At 40.0% G+C, this 16,477-nt stretch overlaps 1 non-coding gene across 1 annotated transcript; it reads right to left on the reverse strand.

The window, feature by feature from the left end:
- Window positions 1-16,346: 16,346 nt before the first annotated feature.
- Gm25417 lies at window positions 16,347-16,477 on the reverse strand. The gene has a single exon (XR_003948504.1). It is a non-coding gene; the product is annotated as a small nucleolar RNA SNORA17 (small nucleolar RNA).

The raw sequence follows: 16,477 nt of genomic DNA on the forward strand, positions 1-16,477 counted from the left end.
TTTTAAAAACCTAGAAACTCCACATTACCTTTTTTTATTTTTTTATTTTTTATTTTTTGTCTTTTTATTCATTTTATTATTTTATTTTTGTTTTTCATTTACTTTTGAGGGGGAAGTTGCAAGAACAGAGAGCAGATATGAAAGGTTAATGAGTGAGAATGGGGAGCATGATGAGAAATTCACAATAAATTAATAAAAAAGTTTTAAAAAGGAAAAGGAAAAACTACAAAGCTCCTAATAAGGAAGACTTCACTTAGCAAGACTATATCAGTATCCACATTACCTTTTAATGAGAAATTCTGTGAAGAAAGATTTAAACAATCCACTACACAAAAGCATTTAAATTTTGTTATATAAACCTTACATTTAAATCTTATTAAAAATCACTTAACAATGTTATTATTTAACTAAAAATTTTGTGTTTTAGTTTGTGTGTGTGTGTGTGTGTGTGTGTGTGTGTGTGAAGTTTATTTCTGCTGTGCTCCCAGGGCCTTCTGCTTGAGTCTAAGATATTTTTTCACTACCTATGTTCTGTTTTGCCTTGTTATCTGTAAATGGTCTGGTATGATGAACACAAATTATTTTAAATATGAACAGGATACCATTCTATGACTCATTCTAAGATGTTTTCTTTGGACAACCTCAGCTGCCAGGTGCTGACCTTGGTCTACCCCACTGTTGGCCACACTGATAATCTGCCTCTCCAGGCTTCTAGACATGTCCCTTCACTACACACAGTGGGCTAGAAATACAAGAGGATGATTGACATAAAAGTTCTCCCTGCAAATACCTTTCTGCTGAAATTCATTCAGTACCCTAGATTCATTTAAAGTGTGTCTGGTTTCATGAAAATAATTACCAATACAATTTCATTTGTGATTAAGTATGCTTGTCTGTACCAGACAAAAGTAAACCACATTTAAATGTGTGACAGATACTGCAAATCTATTTTTATTAATCTATAAAACCCCACCATGTGTTCTTTAAAAACTCTCACAACTCAACAGCCTGGGGAAACGTCCACTAGTGTATAATAAGCAAATTACAAGAGGAAACTCTTAAGGCATTCTGCCATTCATCATGCTTATGAGGTACTGTTTGTCATTCACAATATTGCTATGGCTTCTACCAAAGCCAGGAAACACACAGTTTTATAAACATGCCATAATTTTAGAGTTGCTACAGAGCAATTTTATGAGCATCACATCCTCTCCTTTCCTACTGATTTTCTTATTAGATTTGTTATTAGATTATGAAGGTGCTGCCATAGAACACATTTTTATTCTAATTATAGCTTCTTATTTCAAACTTTTCTTTTCATTTTCTATTTTGGATATTTTTTTTAAATCACCAACCATGATGTAAAACTTCAAAATACTAAAAACTTGCAATGTTTCAGGAAACAAAAGCGGGGTCAAGTTGAACTCCAGGGGTACAAAAACGCACAGTGTGTAGAAGCCAGTTCTCTCTAAAAGACTTTATTATCTGCTTAACTCTAGATTCCCAGCACTGCAAGCAAAGAGAAGTGAAGTCACGGAGATTCATACAAAAAGACATTTAAAAAAAAAACATGAAACAGGGAGGTGCTACTACAGTAACATCAATATTATGGATTAGCTTTCAACATTACATGTGTTGAGTCTTGTTCTATTAGCTACCACACAGGAAGTAAAACAGATATGTCTTAATTACTGAAAGCCTGGTCAGAAGAAGAAATCAATGAATTGGGTCTTTATATATGGCAAAAGAGAGAGAAGAAAATGTATCCATTCATTCATCAGGTGGTTATTACAGGCCTGCAGTTTCAAGGCACTGTGCCAGGGCTGTAGGGGAAGAAAACCGTACGTAAGTCAGGCATGTCCCTGTCTCAGAGGAAAAGACAAGCCTTGTGTGAGGACCTTAGTGCAGTCAGAAGCTTGGCCATTCCTCCCTCGTGTAAGAAAACTAGAGAAAGTTTGAGAATTGTTTACACATTTGCCGATTTTCTTTCTGTGCAGATAATTAGATCTTGTGAACCTCTGGCTATAATCATACATGTGACAATTATAAGCAATTGCCCTTGTAGAGAGACAAGAATTTAAAAAGGATCAGATGCATGGAGATACCAGAGCAGGGAGAGGAGAAGGGAGCTTTCTTAGAGATCTACAAAACCCTTTAAGTGATAAAATTGTTTACCGCTTTCCTTTTTCTCATGTAGATTTGGTAATATCGTTCTTCAGTGGCTAAACACATGCCAATAATAAGGTTTTTTAAAGAATGTCTGTTAAATATGTTGGTCACTAAGAGTTAATTCACAGGTTTCCAAAAGCTAAAACCTGGTTAACTATAAGTTAAAATTCCACTGTGAAGCAAAGCAATTCATGCCAGAAAAAAAGTTGACACTTTAGGCTATTGAGTTTAAGGTATCGGGTTATGCAATGGAGACACAGTGGAAAAGTTGTTTTGCCCTCTGTACAGAACATGTGGGCCAGAAAAGTGGACAAGCTTTAAATGTATCTCAGTACAGTAGAGACATACTCCCTACAGACTGCGGAGTACAAGAACCCAAGTTAGATCAACCTAACAAAGGACAGAACATCAGTGAGCCACTGTGTACTGAAAAAAGCACCCTGCCTTACCTTCTTATCCTTGTTAGGAACTACAATATAACAGCCAAGCTTAAAAGCTGTAACCTAACACCAGGCTTCAAAGCTACACCACTCCTGTTTTCAGAATGAAGGTTTTATCTGGATATGCTACATCTTCAGAAAACCTGGTGCTGTCCCTAACAAAAGTCTTGACTTCTCATCCCATTAAAATTGTCTACCCAATTCTGGTGCTCACACGGCTCTCTCTGGTCTTTTGAGCATTTTATTATTGTATATGAAGGATAACTGGGAAATTTGCAGTAAATATTCACATGAATACGGTGCCTAAAACAAACAAAGAAGCTAGAATATTAAAAAAGTGCAGGCACATAAGGGAATTACAAGAATTGTCAACAAGTGACACACAAACATATTTGTAGCAATTAAAAGGAAACAATTGTTATTTAATGATGAGCATTCAGAACAAAAAGAAAGAGTCTTAAATTTACAATTATGAAACCAAACTTTTGAGAGTAAATAAATAATAATAAACAAACAAATAAATAAATTTACGGGATTTTCTAAGAAGCAAAAACATGAAGGCAAAGAAATCCAACAGAGCAGCAGGGGAAGATAAGGAAATCAGAGGAACAGTTTAGAAAAACATGAGAACAGCATTAAGAACATGACTTAGAGGAAACAGAGCAGTAGGCAGCAAACACTTACCTGTGTGAACCGTCTCTGTGACTGCTAGTGAACTAGTGAATTCTGCTATATAGGAGCTTGTAACCTCCCCGCCTCAGCCTGAAATCTGGCTGATCAGGTTTGACTGTTAGCACTAAGAGAGCATCTGGGGTGGAGCCTGCCACCCTATCGTTCTGCCACTCCCACTGCTACTACCTGCCGCCTAGGTGTTCCAGCACCAACACGTGGTCACCTGAAACTGGACTCCAAGGATGATTTGGCGGGAATGGGCCCCTCCCCCTTCTTCATAACCCCTTGTCTCCGAATAGTAAAATTGAACCTCGATCAGACTAATGTCTTGGTTCCATCCTTTCTTGCGCCGCCTAGTCCCCTCTTTTCTTCTAGATTCCAAGATGCTTTCCAGACATATGAGCCTCTGATCGGACTCAACCAACGCGGGACTGGGAAATGGCAGAGGACATTAGGAAGAAGCACTGCAGGTTTGGAGCTCCATGAAAGAAGAAAATAATTAAGGAAAATTCGTACTGGAGAAGGTTGATACGAACTAAGCTAGAACAGCGCTAAACCTGAGCGCTGGATTCACTTAGGTTCAGCAGTGAAATTCTCAGGATCTAGGAACTAACAGGCAGTCAGCCGCAGCTTCCAGAGCTGCTTTTTTAGGCATGAGAAAAGAAAGGGTGAATAAAAGGGATTTAATAATCAGGCGGATGGCTGCAGTCAGAAACTGCATCAGGCGGGAGGAAAATGTTCCAGAAGCAGAGAGAAATTTCAGGGGTGCCCTGCTTTGTTCACTCTGGGCCTTACAGCAGAAGTTCTCTGCCCTCTTTGTGTTTTGGTCTAAGGTCTTGTCTAATGTCTGGTGCACTAATCTGTTCACATGTTCAATTCATGTATGTCCATGTCCAGTCTGAATGAATGAATGTTCTATGTTTCTTGTTTGAAAATAAAGATGGCTAAAACTTTATCTGGTGGTTCATCAAAGCTGAGAGTGGCCACAGGCTTTAATCAGGAAACAGGCACACAGCAGGAGGGCCCCTGCTCTAGAAACTGTTCTTTATAGGAAAAAAAGAGAATCTGCAGCCTCTTAGTTTGGGGGTAAAAAAGCTGATAGATGGTCTTTTCCTGGAGGGTTCTCTGCAATCGTGATTAATGTGTTTGGCAAATGACAAAGTGCCTTTTTTATCTTATAATTATAGCTAGAAAAATTAATATTCTCTGATTGGTCTAAGTGTAACTGCTTCATTTTTTTTTAAATTGGTAATGTGCTCTGTGTGTTTTCACAATCAGCTCATAAGTTATTGGTTAAGATTAAATAATTGTTACATTGGTAACAGAGAGTTAGCCTTAAAATTGGCAACTCAGGAGTCTTTTCAACCATGTGGCGCAGCAGGCCAAATTTCACAATGTAGTAGTGAAGTTTTAATGTTGATTCCTAAAGTGATAAATTGTTTTGAAATTGGGTTTTACTTTCCCAAAGTTAATGTTGCAAAAGAAACTTAGTAATTCTAATATCTGTCCTCATGGCAAGAAGAACTAAGCTCAGAGCAGCTTAGTTTGTGTGACTTTCCTTTGTCTTGCAAACAGTGCCTTGAAAAGCTCTGGAGATTTGCCTCCAGGAGATATTCTTTTAGCTAAAAGAGCACCTTTGCAGATCTAGCCAGATGCTCTTTTTAAAAAGTTCAAATTCATAGTTTATAAAGGGTCAATCAGACTGTAAAATTTATCAAGGCATTACAATCTGGCTTGCCTACCTTTTATATAGTTATTATAGATCCGAAAGTTTGTTTCTTTTTTTTTTCTCTCTCCTTTGCATCTTAATGATTGTAAAGGTTTTGCTTCTAATGAGTTTGTAATAACTGGAATATTTTGCCTCTAGTATGGTTAAATATTGATCTACATTATGTGAGAAATTTTTATCATTTTTGCTTCGATACAAGAAGCCAAGAGTTTTAATCTTTCAGTGTATATTGTTTTCTAAGTAGATGTATTTTATTAGCTAATGCCTCTCAAGGGAAGTTTACTTTAAATCCTTGCTCTCACACAAGGAGCTCTTAGTTCAGACGCAATATCTTTTAATACCTAGATTTTTAGTTATACTAGAAAATCGTGGTCCAGAAAATCTAAGAAGGGAAAATTGATTTGCTTCAAAATTTTATTTTCAAAGGCTTCTAAGAGATGTTAATCGGCTAAGACCTCACCTTAAACTCACCACAAGAAAACTTAAGCCTTTGTCAGATGCTTTTTAGTGAGACACAAATTAATTGGCAAAGAACACAAATTAGTTTACAGAAAATAAAGAAAAGCTTTTATAATTGTTATCAATTATAATCAATGCTAATTAAATCTTAGCTGCCTATTTTAGTTATTGGTTATTAAATGTGCCCACAACAATTCTTTGGCAAGAAAAAAACATTATTGTAAAGTCATTTTTCTCATCCTCCCAGCTGATCGTTGGCCCACATGGAGCCAGTTAGCTGCTGGCTGCTGTGGGGCGGGGCCTTAAGTTTTCTGGCCTACAACATATTGGGTTGCCTTCAGCCTCTTCTGCCTGAGAGAAAGGCTGAGGTGGTGGCGGTGGTGGCAGCGGCAGTGACAAAAGGGGCTGTGACAGCAGGGCGGGTGCTGCCGCCAGTGCTAGGACCTGAGCTGCTGCTTGACATTGCGGCTGCAGGCACAGTGGGGGCGCACTGCCTCCGTTTCAGAGATGCGGGGCTCAGCAGCAGGTTAAAATCCAGAGTCCTTTTCAGAGTGACTCCACATGCCAGGGTGGCAGGTGGCCAGGGCCGAGGAGGACTTAGGGCATATGGGCCCCTCCGAGGTACCCTATGGGTGACAGGCCCAAGAAAGACCTCGGAGCCACAACAAGGTCAAGGGTGGGCTAGGCCGAGGTGGCTTTCACCTCAAAACACAGTTTCAACATCCTATTAGAACCACTGTGGTACTAATAAAGAACTGTAAAGTATATTCGTGTATTTTTAGAAAACCTATAACAAAAACTGTGTCTTAAAAACCTAAGTGTATGTTCCTTGTTCAATACAGCAATTAATTTGGTTATTACAAAATATTAATAATTGACCTATTACATGCCATCATTTTAAATAAATTGACAATCAATATCCCAAAGATAAGATAAAAATTGTTTTTATGCATGCTTTTGTGTCTTCTATAAATTCATGCATGCATACATCCCAATTATTGTGTTTGAAAACAACCCCTCTATGGGAAGTAAGTACATGTGAATTAGATTACATGCTTATTCTTTTGAGTTTCCCCCTGTTTCAGCACAGATAATCTAGTTGTGTGCTGTAGATGGTGTTTTAAAATGCTGAACAATCAAACCTTAATTTGTATATTAATAGTCAATGTTATACCTCAGAGCTCACAATTGCTTAAGATTGTTCGTCCCTTAAAAGCTATTAATTCTCAAATTTGCAATTGCTTATGCGTATACAACTCATAGAAAAAATGCTGTCATTTAAAAAAGACGGTTTTCAGACATTTAATAAATTGTTCTAGATTGCCTGGACATCTTAAAACAATGCCATGCTAAATTTAGATCTCAGGCAGTCTATAGGTCATACATATAAGATAGGTTGGATATGTAACCTCGTTCTTTGTATATTCAAAAGTTATGTTTAAGATAATATTTTAATAATTTTAGAAATTGTACATGTCAATTTCTGCTATTAGCGTCCTCAGTTACTACTTGTTTCCACATAATAGTGTCTATTCATGAGGACTTTTACTTAATAAATTGCTACAAATAAATACTCTTATTTCTAGTTAATAAATAAATAAATTATGAACATGTGACTATTAATAACTTTTCAAGCTTTCTAGTTACAACCGCTCCTTAAGAGACAATTGAAAGTGCAATTAGTCACTGCCCTTGTTACATGAGTTGAGATGTTTTGTCAACAAGTTATTAATTCTAAGGACAAGATATTATGAAACCGTAAAGCTTTAACTTCTTAAAAGACAAAGAAGGGGGAAATTATATCCCTGTGCATATTATTTAGTGCATTCCCGTGCACACTATTTAAATCAAACTTTTATTTTAGAATTTTGAAATTTAGATGTCAAAGAATTTAATAATGCTTTATACTATCTTAAAAGGATCTACTTATTGGCTTATGGTTTGATCCTAAACAGCTACCTTATTAGGGAAGGGAAAAACATAGGTTCTCTCCACAGAACGCGGCAAAAGCATGATGGTTAATTTGTGTGATGAGCTGGCAGGTGAGTTGACTCAGTGCCTTGACTGTAGTGACAAGGAAGCTAAATTGGGTACATGCCTTCAACCTGTCCTTGCTTGCCATTTTTCCAGTTTGGACTAGCTTCAAGCCTTTTAACTTTATGGCAAAAGAATATAAGAGACTGTATATTCTGACTTAGTAAGTTAGTCATTTAATAGAATCATAATGATTTTTCTCTTTTCTTCAATGTGACCAGTTATTCTAACTCAATCTTGGACTGGTCTAAATATTTAGTCTAATATTAGAGATTCCTATTGTAGATAACTAAATTTCTTAATTACCTAGCAAAGTTAATTTAGAGCATAGCCTCCACTTCCAGAGAGTACTCTGGCTTTTTAAGACAAAACAGGGGCAGTTATATCCCTTAAACTCACCAAAGGCACATCTTGCCTTTGCTTTATTTGTTCTAAATTTTTTGCAAACTGATATTAAAGGTTAGTCTGCAGCGGATCGCCACTGGCATCCAGTTACTTCTAATTCTTATGCCATGGTATAGTGGAGGGATCCACTAACTAATGATTGGAAGGTTCCAGATCCGGTTCTATTCTGGGGAAGAGGTTCGGTCTGTGTTTTTTTTTCACAAAGAAGAAAATAGAGCGCAATGGTCCACTAGGAGGCCGGAGACTGAGCTTGAGCCTTGCTAATTTACAACTGAATAAAGTACCTGGAATTCCCCAAAAGAAGCTTTGTAATGTTACTTTTCACTGTCTTAAGATTTTTGTTTTTCAAGCAGGTCAATCAACACCCTTCAGCCTGACTGCAGCAGGCATGCATCCCTGCCCCCAAAAGCATGCAGGTGGCAGCTACTATTTTTCATTCTAAAAGCATTCCACCACTTATTGTGGCTTTTGGTCTGATTTGGGATTAAGGTTTGCTATTAGGGCTAGAAAGGCAGAAATTTCAGCTATTAAAAGAATATGGTTTTTATTCTGATAAGATGTGCTTAGTCCCTTAGCTGGTCTCCAGCTTTCCACCCTTGCTGCTATTGCAAGGTCCCCTTGGTTCCTCAGGCTGTGGAAATATTAGGGATGAGGAGGGTGACCTCCTGCTCCTAATATAGCCTTAGAGCCACAAAGTGTGGTGTTACAAGTGACATAATTCTTGTAGAGGCCTTGCTGAATCTGAGGTTGACAATTCTCCCTTGGGAGCTGCACAGTACTCAGAACTGTGCATGCTGGTTTGTGATAATATGAATACAGTATGGGCACCAGCATGGGTAAGAGGCTAAGCATTGCAGGGGAAGGTCCAACTTGACCATTTCTGAGTTCCCTGAGAGACACACCCGGTTTGGATGGAGGTTGGTATCTAGTTCCAGTTACAACCAAAAGTATCTTTCTAAGACTCTGCCTCCCCTCCCCAAAAGATACCAAGAGCCATGATTGTGGGTCGTGACAACACTCAAGGGAGGAATCTGGTCAATGCTCCCCCAGCCATGGTTAATACCCACTCATCCAAGGATGAGAAGATCATTTGATCACCTCAGTTAAGTGTGGCCTTATTTATTTTAATCCAAAGGGGGGAGAGAGGTTGGAGACCATACCGTGAAAAGGGCAAGCCCTTCACAGCCTCCCACCCTAACAAGCCAAATGGCCTTGTGCTAAGGAGCTAGTCATCACCCCCTCCTCTCTGTTCCCTGCCTGTCACCCAAAGCTGTTGAGGCAGATCCACATACTCTCCTTTAGTGTTATCTTACTATAGTGCCTTTTAAAATTGTATCCTGATACAGTTTAGTCTTGCCAGTGTTCCAACGCCCTAGAAAGACCTTGTAAGCTGACTACTTGGAATTCAATAGGAATTCAACAAGGAAGTTACCTATTCAGTAACTAATTAGCATTATAAAAGACAGAGCCAACAGCTCAGGGCTAGTCTGCAAAATGTTTACTAGGACAGAAAGGACAGTCTTAACCAAATAAAGGTTTACCATGAGAAAAGTTAGGAAATCCCACTGAGACAGGTTTCTTCATTAGGCCCTAAGAATTCAGGCAGAACTATAGAGCATAAATAAATTTTGTGCCTCAGCCCAGCCTTTCTTTTTTATATTAACAACAGGGAGGAGATGTAACCTCCCCCCTCTGCCGTTGATCAGGTTTGACTGTTAGCACAAAGAGAGCATCAGGGGTGGAGCCTGCCACCCTATCGTTCTGCTGCTCCCACTGCTATTACCTGCCGCCTAGCTGTTCCAGAGCCAACACGTGGTCACCTGAAACTGGACTCCAAGGATGATTTGACGGGAATGGGCCCCTCCCCCTTCTTCATAACCCCTCGAATAGTAAAATTGAACCTTGTTCAGACTAATCCTTTCTCGCACCGCCTAGTTCCCTCTTTTCTTCTAGATTCCAAGATGCTTTCCAGGCTTGAACCCAGACATGTGAGCCGCTGGTCGGACTCAACAGGAGCTGCACAGATTTTAGAGAGGAGAGGAGAGGAGAGGAGAGGAGAGGAGAGGAGAGGAGAGGAGGATTGGACATGGAAGAGAAGAGAGACAGTGACAGAGAGAGAGAGAGAGAGAGGGAGAGAGAGAGAGAGAGAGAGAGAGAGAGAGAGAGAGAGAGAGAGAGAGAGTGTAAACACAGGCTTGATCAAAGTCATTGTTTACTGGATTCTTTATTTAAGATTCTGGAGGAAAGGAGTAACCATTCTAGATCTCCCTATTCAAGACAATTGCATTCAGACTATAAGGATGTACAGAATAGAACACTCTCATGTGTTGTGTCTCCAAACATGTTTATTCATCTTTTCTTGTGAAGTAACTAGAAAATGAATACTCCCAAAACAGTAGAATAAACTCAGGATCCAAGATAAGGCTTTATCCACACTCCAGGGAAGAATTACATGAGAAGGTTGCTCCATCTGTCTACCAAGGTCCAGGATAAAGGGTCAGTCTAGGAGCAAGCATTATATCTAAGGAAGGAAAGTAAATAGACATGATTTGACTACCTCAGAGACCTTCCATTTATCCTAAAGACTAAAACTGTTGTAAGGGCACATAGAAAATGAGGTAACAGAATTAAAAAAAAAAAATTACTAGTTCAACAAACTAGCAAAGCAAACAAGCAAGCAAAAACAAACAAAAATAAACAAAAAATATTTATTGATTTCGGAAAAGGAGGAAAGTGTATAAAAATAAAATCAAATCATATAAAATTTCTTAGGCAAACAGTGAATGTTTCTTCAACCATGACCTTGAAAATCCTAGATTTTTATCTACTTATATAAAATAATGACACACTTTGAGCAAATTGGCACGTTGGGTACTTACTGAACTTTCAGTTTCCTCTCTGAGTAGTCAATATTGGCTCTGTAATCATTCATGCATTCTTCCTAATGCAATCTATGCTTTGCTTAAACTACCAAAACCCTTATTTTCCCAAGTGATATAGGTCAAAATGAGTTAACCTGAGCAGAAATTTCTTTAGTTTGGTGTGAATGAATTAGGAATGACGATGGAACCAAATGTTGGACAAGAGCAAGTCTTTTGGCACCTTCTGGACAAAGACAGCAATAATGGCAGTTTCTTTTATTTTACTGTTGAGGGTGTCAAAGAAAAATAGAAATAGAAATTGAACTCACTAGTCTTGGGTGGACAAATTTATACCACTGGGTGCCTTTGTATGCTCAGTGAGACATCTCATATAATAGTAACCCAGTCAAGAAACTTGAGAAATCAGACTATGGATCAGATATTAAGTGGCCAAGTCAGGTTTGGATTTCTGGTTGGCCAGATTTAAGGATTTTGTTCTGTTATTGAGCTTGAGGGTCACAATCTGTTCCCCGGGCTAGGTCCAGTCACTTGTCATCAATAAGCCTATCAAGAGTCAAATTAAAAATAAGAAACAGAACACAGAACTTTTAGTGTGGTCATATTGAGAAGAGAAAAAAAAAAATAGACCAGTAAGTTCTTTCAAGTTCATCTTCAGGGTTCTGAAAAGGATGAAAGTTTAAACAGAGGGCCAAGGGTATGCAGATCTAAGCAGCCCCTTTAAGTTGTGGACCTGCCCAGCATTGACTTGTCTTTGACTGGTCTCTGGTCTTATTCTGTAAAGTGGTCTGACAGGTTTGTTAGAAATTCTCTCAGATAGACAGCTTATTCCTCTGGCTTGTGCCTTTTCCTCCTCCCAGAATGAGATTCCTTGGGGGGGAGGGTTGAAGGGGGAGTCACATCTCTTCAGAGTCCATTGTTTACAACAATCTGATGAATTAAGGGACACAAGCATCTCTTTAGAATATCTTCATGTCTGCCAGGCTGATTACAGTTCTAGTTTGCATTCTGTTACTGTTATCAATGACGAAAAGCCTAGAGAGATGGCCTAGCACTTAAGAGCACTTGCTGTTCTTGTAGAAGACTCAGGTTTGGTTCCCAGCACTCACATGGTGGCTCACAAACATCTGTAACTACTGTTACAGGTGATCTGGTGCCCTATTCTGGCATGGTAAAACACACAGTGGTGCATATAGATGCATATAGGCAAAATGCTCAAACACATAAAATAAAATAAGTCAACAATACAAACCAAAGCCAACTTAAGGATAAGAGTTTGTTCGATATTTCAGATTAAAGTCCATTGCTGAGAGAATCCATGACTGCAGCTCAAGAAAGAAACTGGGTCTAGACACTGAGGCAGAGACCACGGAGGTAAATTTCTTACCTGCTTGCTCTGCCACCTTTCTTACAGCACAGTTACACATGCCTACATAATGCCCTGCTCATATTGGGCTTGCCTGTTCTACACTTACAGTGATTCATTAATTAATAGTTAATTAATTATGTACTAATTAAGAAAGTGCCTCACAGATGTGCCAGTGATAGGCCAATCTGATATAGTCAGTTCAGATACAGTTCAACTTTCAACTGAACTTCTCTCTTCTTTAATGTCAAGTTGACACATTATTAGCTATCCCAGACCTGAGGTTGGCATGGTGATATCTACAGAGATGGAATAAACATAAATGTGTAAGCAACTCTGTAATAGGGAATGGAATTATTTGGCTTGAAAAGTCTCCCAAAACTTTATTAATGGCATAAAAATACAGAGAACAGCCTGGCAGGGACTCTGAGGAGTTTTCAGGCCCTATCACCTTAGGCAGACAATCATGGATGGCAGTGAGTTCTGTAAAAAGGGATCTGGGTCCCTGAAGAAGAAGTGGGTCTCTTCTTATAGTTAGTGAGGATAGGAGTGATTTCACAGAACAACCCTGCAGCCAGGCTCTGACTTTCCTTTTAAACAAGAGGCAAGGAGGAAAGTGGGGAAAAGATTATATGGCTGCCGATACCCCTTTTGAAGCCCAAGTGAGAAATCTAGGCAATTGGAAATCTGCTAACTTGAAAATATCACCAGCAGGGCATTTGCTACTGTCTGTGAGGAAGGAAGAGGCTGCTGTAGGTGTCCTGGCCTGACAAGCAGTGGGTTCAGTACTTTAACTTCATATACTCAGACATGGCAAAGCTGAATCCAAAAGTAGTAAATCTGTTTTTAGCCTTTATAAGTCCTTCCTATTGACTTCAGTGGTATGCGAGCATTGCTTGCACTTTGATCAGAAGTGAACAGGGTTCCCTTCTCCTACATCCTCACCATCATTTGATGGAATCTCGGTCCAGTTTTATTCTTCATTTTCTTGATGGCTAAGTATGACTAGAAATTTGGGGGAATCTCAACAGAATTGCTACATGTTATCTTGGAAATTGGAGCCTCTTATCAGAGTTCTAAGTTTCATTAGTAATATAATTAAATAATATATTAAAAGGGAAGCTCATAATTCTATTAGCACGTGAGAGAAAAACACCAGGACAGGCAAACTGAGTCCTGGCAGCTGCCAGAAGGGAGAAAATGAAGCAGAGAAAGAAGAAACTGTGTAGTTGAGTCAAACTGACAGGGGTGCCAGGCACAAGACAGACAAGCTGCTGGGTAAGCAGCTGAGTTTTAGAGGAATCAAAGTCCAAGGTTTTCAAGGAAATCATTTTCGGAAAGGAGGTAGACAGAAGAAAAAAACAAGTTATGCTTTTCGGAGCAACTCAGAACAGACAGACTTACAAAGCTATGTGATTACTGCACTGTGAGTGACTGTGCTAGGGAACAGGACATTCAAGGAAGGAATTACCTGTGATCAACCCTCCGACTTCTTTAGTATGATTTAAGGTGGTTGCCCTTCATGAGGGTGATTCCTTGTTGGATGATTGACATGCACAAGTGGAAAGTTTGTTCTCCACCCAGGTCAGAGATTTTATTCTGTTGACCAAAAGGAATTTTCCCTAAATGAGCTTTTATTGTTCCTGAAAAATAAGGGTGTTGAACACTTTTTCAAATGTTCATTGGCCAGCTGCATTTCTCCTTTTGAGAACAGTCAGTTCATTCCTTAGCCCATTTACTTACTGAAAAACTTGAGTTTTTGGCATTTATATTTGCAGTTCTTTAGATAGTCTAGACATTAGTCTTCCTTTTGAAGCTTCAGTGGCCACAATTTTTTTATCCACTCTTTAGGTTGTCTTTTCATTCTGCTGTTTGTTTCCATTGCTGTATAGAATCTTTATAATTTCATGTAATCCAGTTTGTCATTTCTTAGTAGGATTGTCATCTACACAATATTAATTCTATTTACCTGTAGCATAGAAAATCTTTCCACTTTCTAGTGCCTTCTTTTTTTACTCTGGAGTTTTTCATTATTAGTATATAGAAAGGTTGTGGAATTTAAAAAGCAGATTTGGTATTCTGCTACTTTCCTGAAAGTATTGATCATTTCTCAAGTTTTCTGGTGAAATTTTGGGGGTCTCTTATGTATATTATATCATTTACAAATAGACAAATATTAAGGTCCTACTCATCTTCCTGGGTAGGATGCAGCTCTGAGAGCTACACACACAGCTGCCCACACAGTGGTCAGTTTTCTCAAAGGAAGAAGGCATAGGCCCACCAGCACTTGCATTTGTTACTGGCTCTATTGATAAACAAGGTAATTCACCATTTCCCAAGAATCAAGAACAGTAACGGCCTTCGTGTCTCCAGTTCTGTCTTTCTTCACAGCACACAAATGCTTAGTTTCTCTCCTTTTCCATCTCTGCACCAACTATTTGCTGGCTTTCTTCTCTCTCCCTTCACTCCACCACCTAATTTCTTGCTTCTGCCATATTGAGCCTGCCAAGGGCTAAGCATGGAACATGGTGCTGTATCTCCATGTGACTTCTTAAGTGAAACATTGCCTTTGTTTTGGGAACAAGTAATAGCTAACAACCAGCTTATGTATGGGGATATAATTTTATTTCTCACATGATAAAAATAAAAGTCACAGATTGCAGCCGGGCGTGGTGGCACATGCCTTTAATCCCAGCACTCGGGAGGCAGAGGCAGGCGGATTTCTGAGTTCGAGGCCAGCCTGGTCTACAAAGTGAGCTCCAGGACAGCCAGGGCTATACAGAGAAACCCTGTCTCGAAAAACCAAAAAAAAAAAAAGTCACAGATTGCTAAGGCTCATAATGATAGTAAAAGAGAAACAAAAACTTGCTGCAAAATCTGTAGCATATCACAGGTGTCCCACAGTATATACTTTTGTCTATATGTTCATTGCAATGCATTATCTGGTATGAGGCCTCCGGCTTCTTCTACTCTTATCAATACTGAAACCTCACTGGGACTCCTCTCAGATTATCCTGTTGTTGCCCTGTATCGTGGAGATTCTATTAGCTTCTGATGCACTCTAGCGTTTCATCAATGTTGGTAGATGTTGGGGTGGGCCAACTCAAAATGCTGGGTCTGGGCCTGAGAGGTAACTGAATTGGTCAGCCCACTGCCTCTTCCTCTCTCAAGACCTCGGAGCTCGCTCACCAGCAAACCCTGCAACCATGATTAGCTCTATTCTGCTTCCCAGGTGAGGGTCAGTGCTTGCTTTGCCAAGTGTTACAGTAAGTGAGGAACATGGTCAGTTCACCCTCTCTCAGGACCCAGTGCTAGCTCTTTGCCTGGTAGGTGTTAAGAGACTAGGAAGAGGAGGAGGGCATCTCTCCTTCATTTATATCACTGCCTATCAGACATGAGGCAGGGCCTGCTCTTATAAGCTCATAACCTGGGGGACTGGCTTACCCACAACACACTTAATGTGCGTGGGCTGCTCTCCTGAGTACTGTAGCTGATGTCAGCTCTTCTGCTTTAATTACCCCAGGGCTAGCCTTCCCATGACACTGAGGTGAGGGGTGGGCCAATTCTTCACTATACTCAGACATCAACCTGTCACCAGGTAGCAGTCCAAGCCAGGGGTGACCACTTGGTATTTGGTGGTAACAGACCTCTGCATCTGTGGGTCCATGGACCCAAACATGGCCTCCAGTGGCAACACAGGCCAAGAGCTCACCATAGTCTCAGATGGCATCATTGGTTCCTTACTACCCTTGAGTCTCCAGTTTTGACTCTCTTCATTGTACCCACACCCTTATGTTTCTCTTTCTCTTTCATTTCTCCAACACTTCAACTGCTCCTCTGTGTTGTGCCCAGGGGTCTTTGAGTGTCTGGGATCATCTCAGGAGGGCTATGCCTCACTCATGCATTATGGCACCAGGCAGCAGAATGCCCCCTGCTCCTTGGTTTACACTGCTCTGGACTGGTAGTCCTCTCAGGCTAGCTCCATATCTGGGCTCCATGGCACAGGTCTGGTGGCCACCCTGGGCTTGCTCTTCTCCCAGGACAGCATCTATCTTGGAAGAGTCATCTATCTTGGGCTTACTCCCACCTGGGGCCTGTGGTCCTTTTAGTCTCTAGCTAGCTCCCCTGCCCCAGGAACCTGTCTAGGTGGTCTGTTTGGGTCTGTGTGGTGCTGGACTGATGATCGTCTCAGGGAACTTTGGCTTCTAATCATTCTGATGTTGACAGGTCAGAACACGGAGTGTAGGCATAGTCTCTTTCCTCTCTGCCATCTACTGAAACACATGTGACACAGCAGCCACACCTGCCATGCCTCTAGGGCAGT

This window comes from Mus musculus, chromosome 9 (genome assembly GCF_000001635.26).
Source record: "Mus musculus strain C57BL/6J chromosome 9, GRCm38.p6 C57BL/6J".
Classification (NCBI taxonomy): Eukaryota; Metazoa; Chordata; class Mammalia; order Rodentia; family Muridae; genus Mus; species Mus musculus.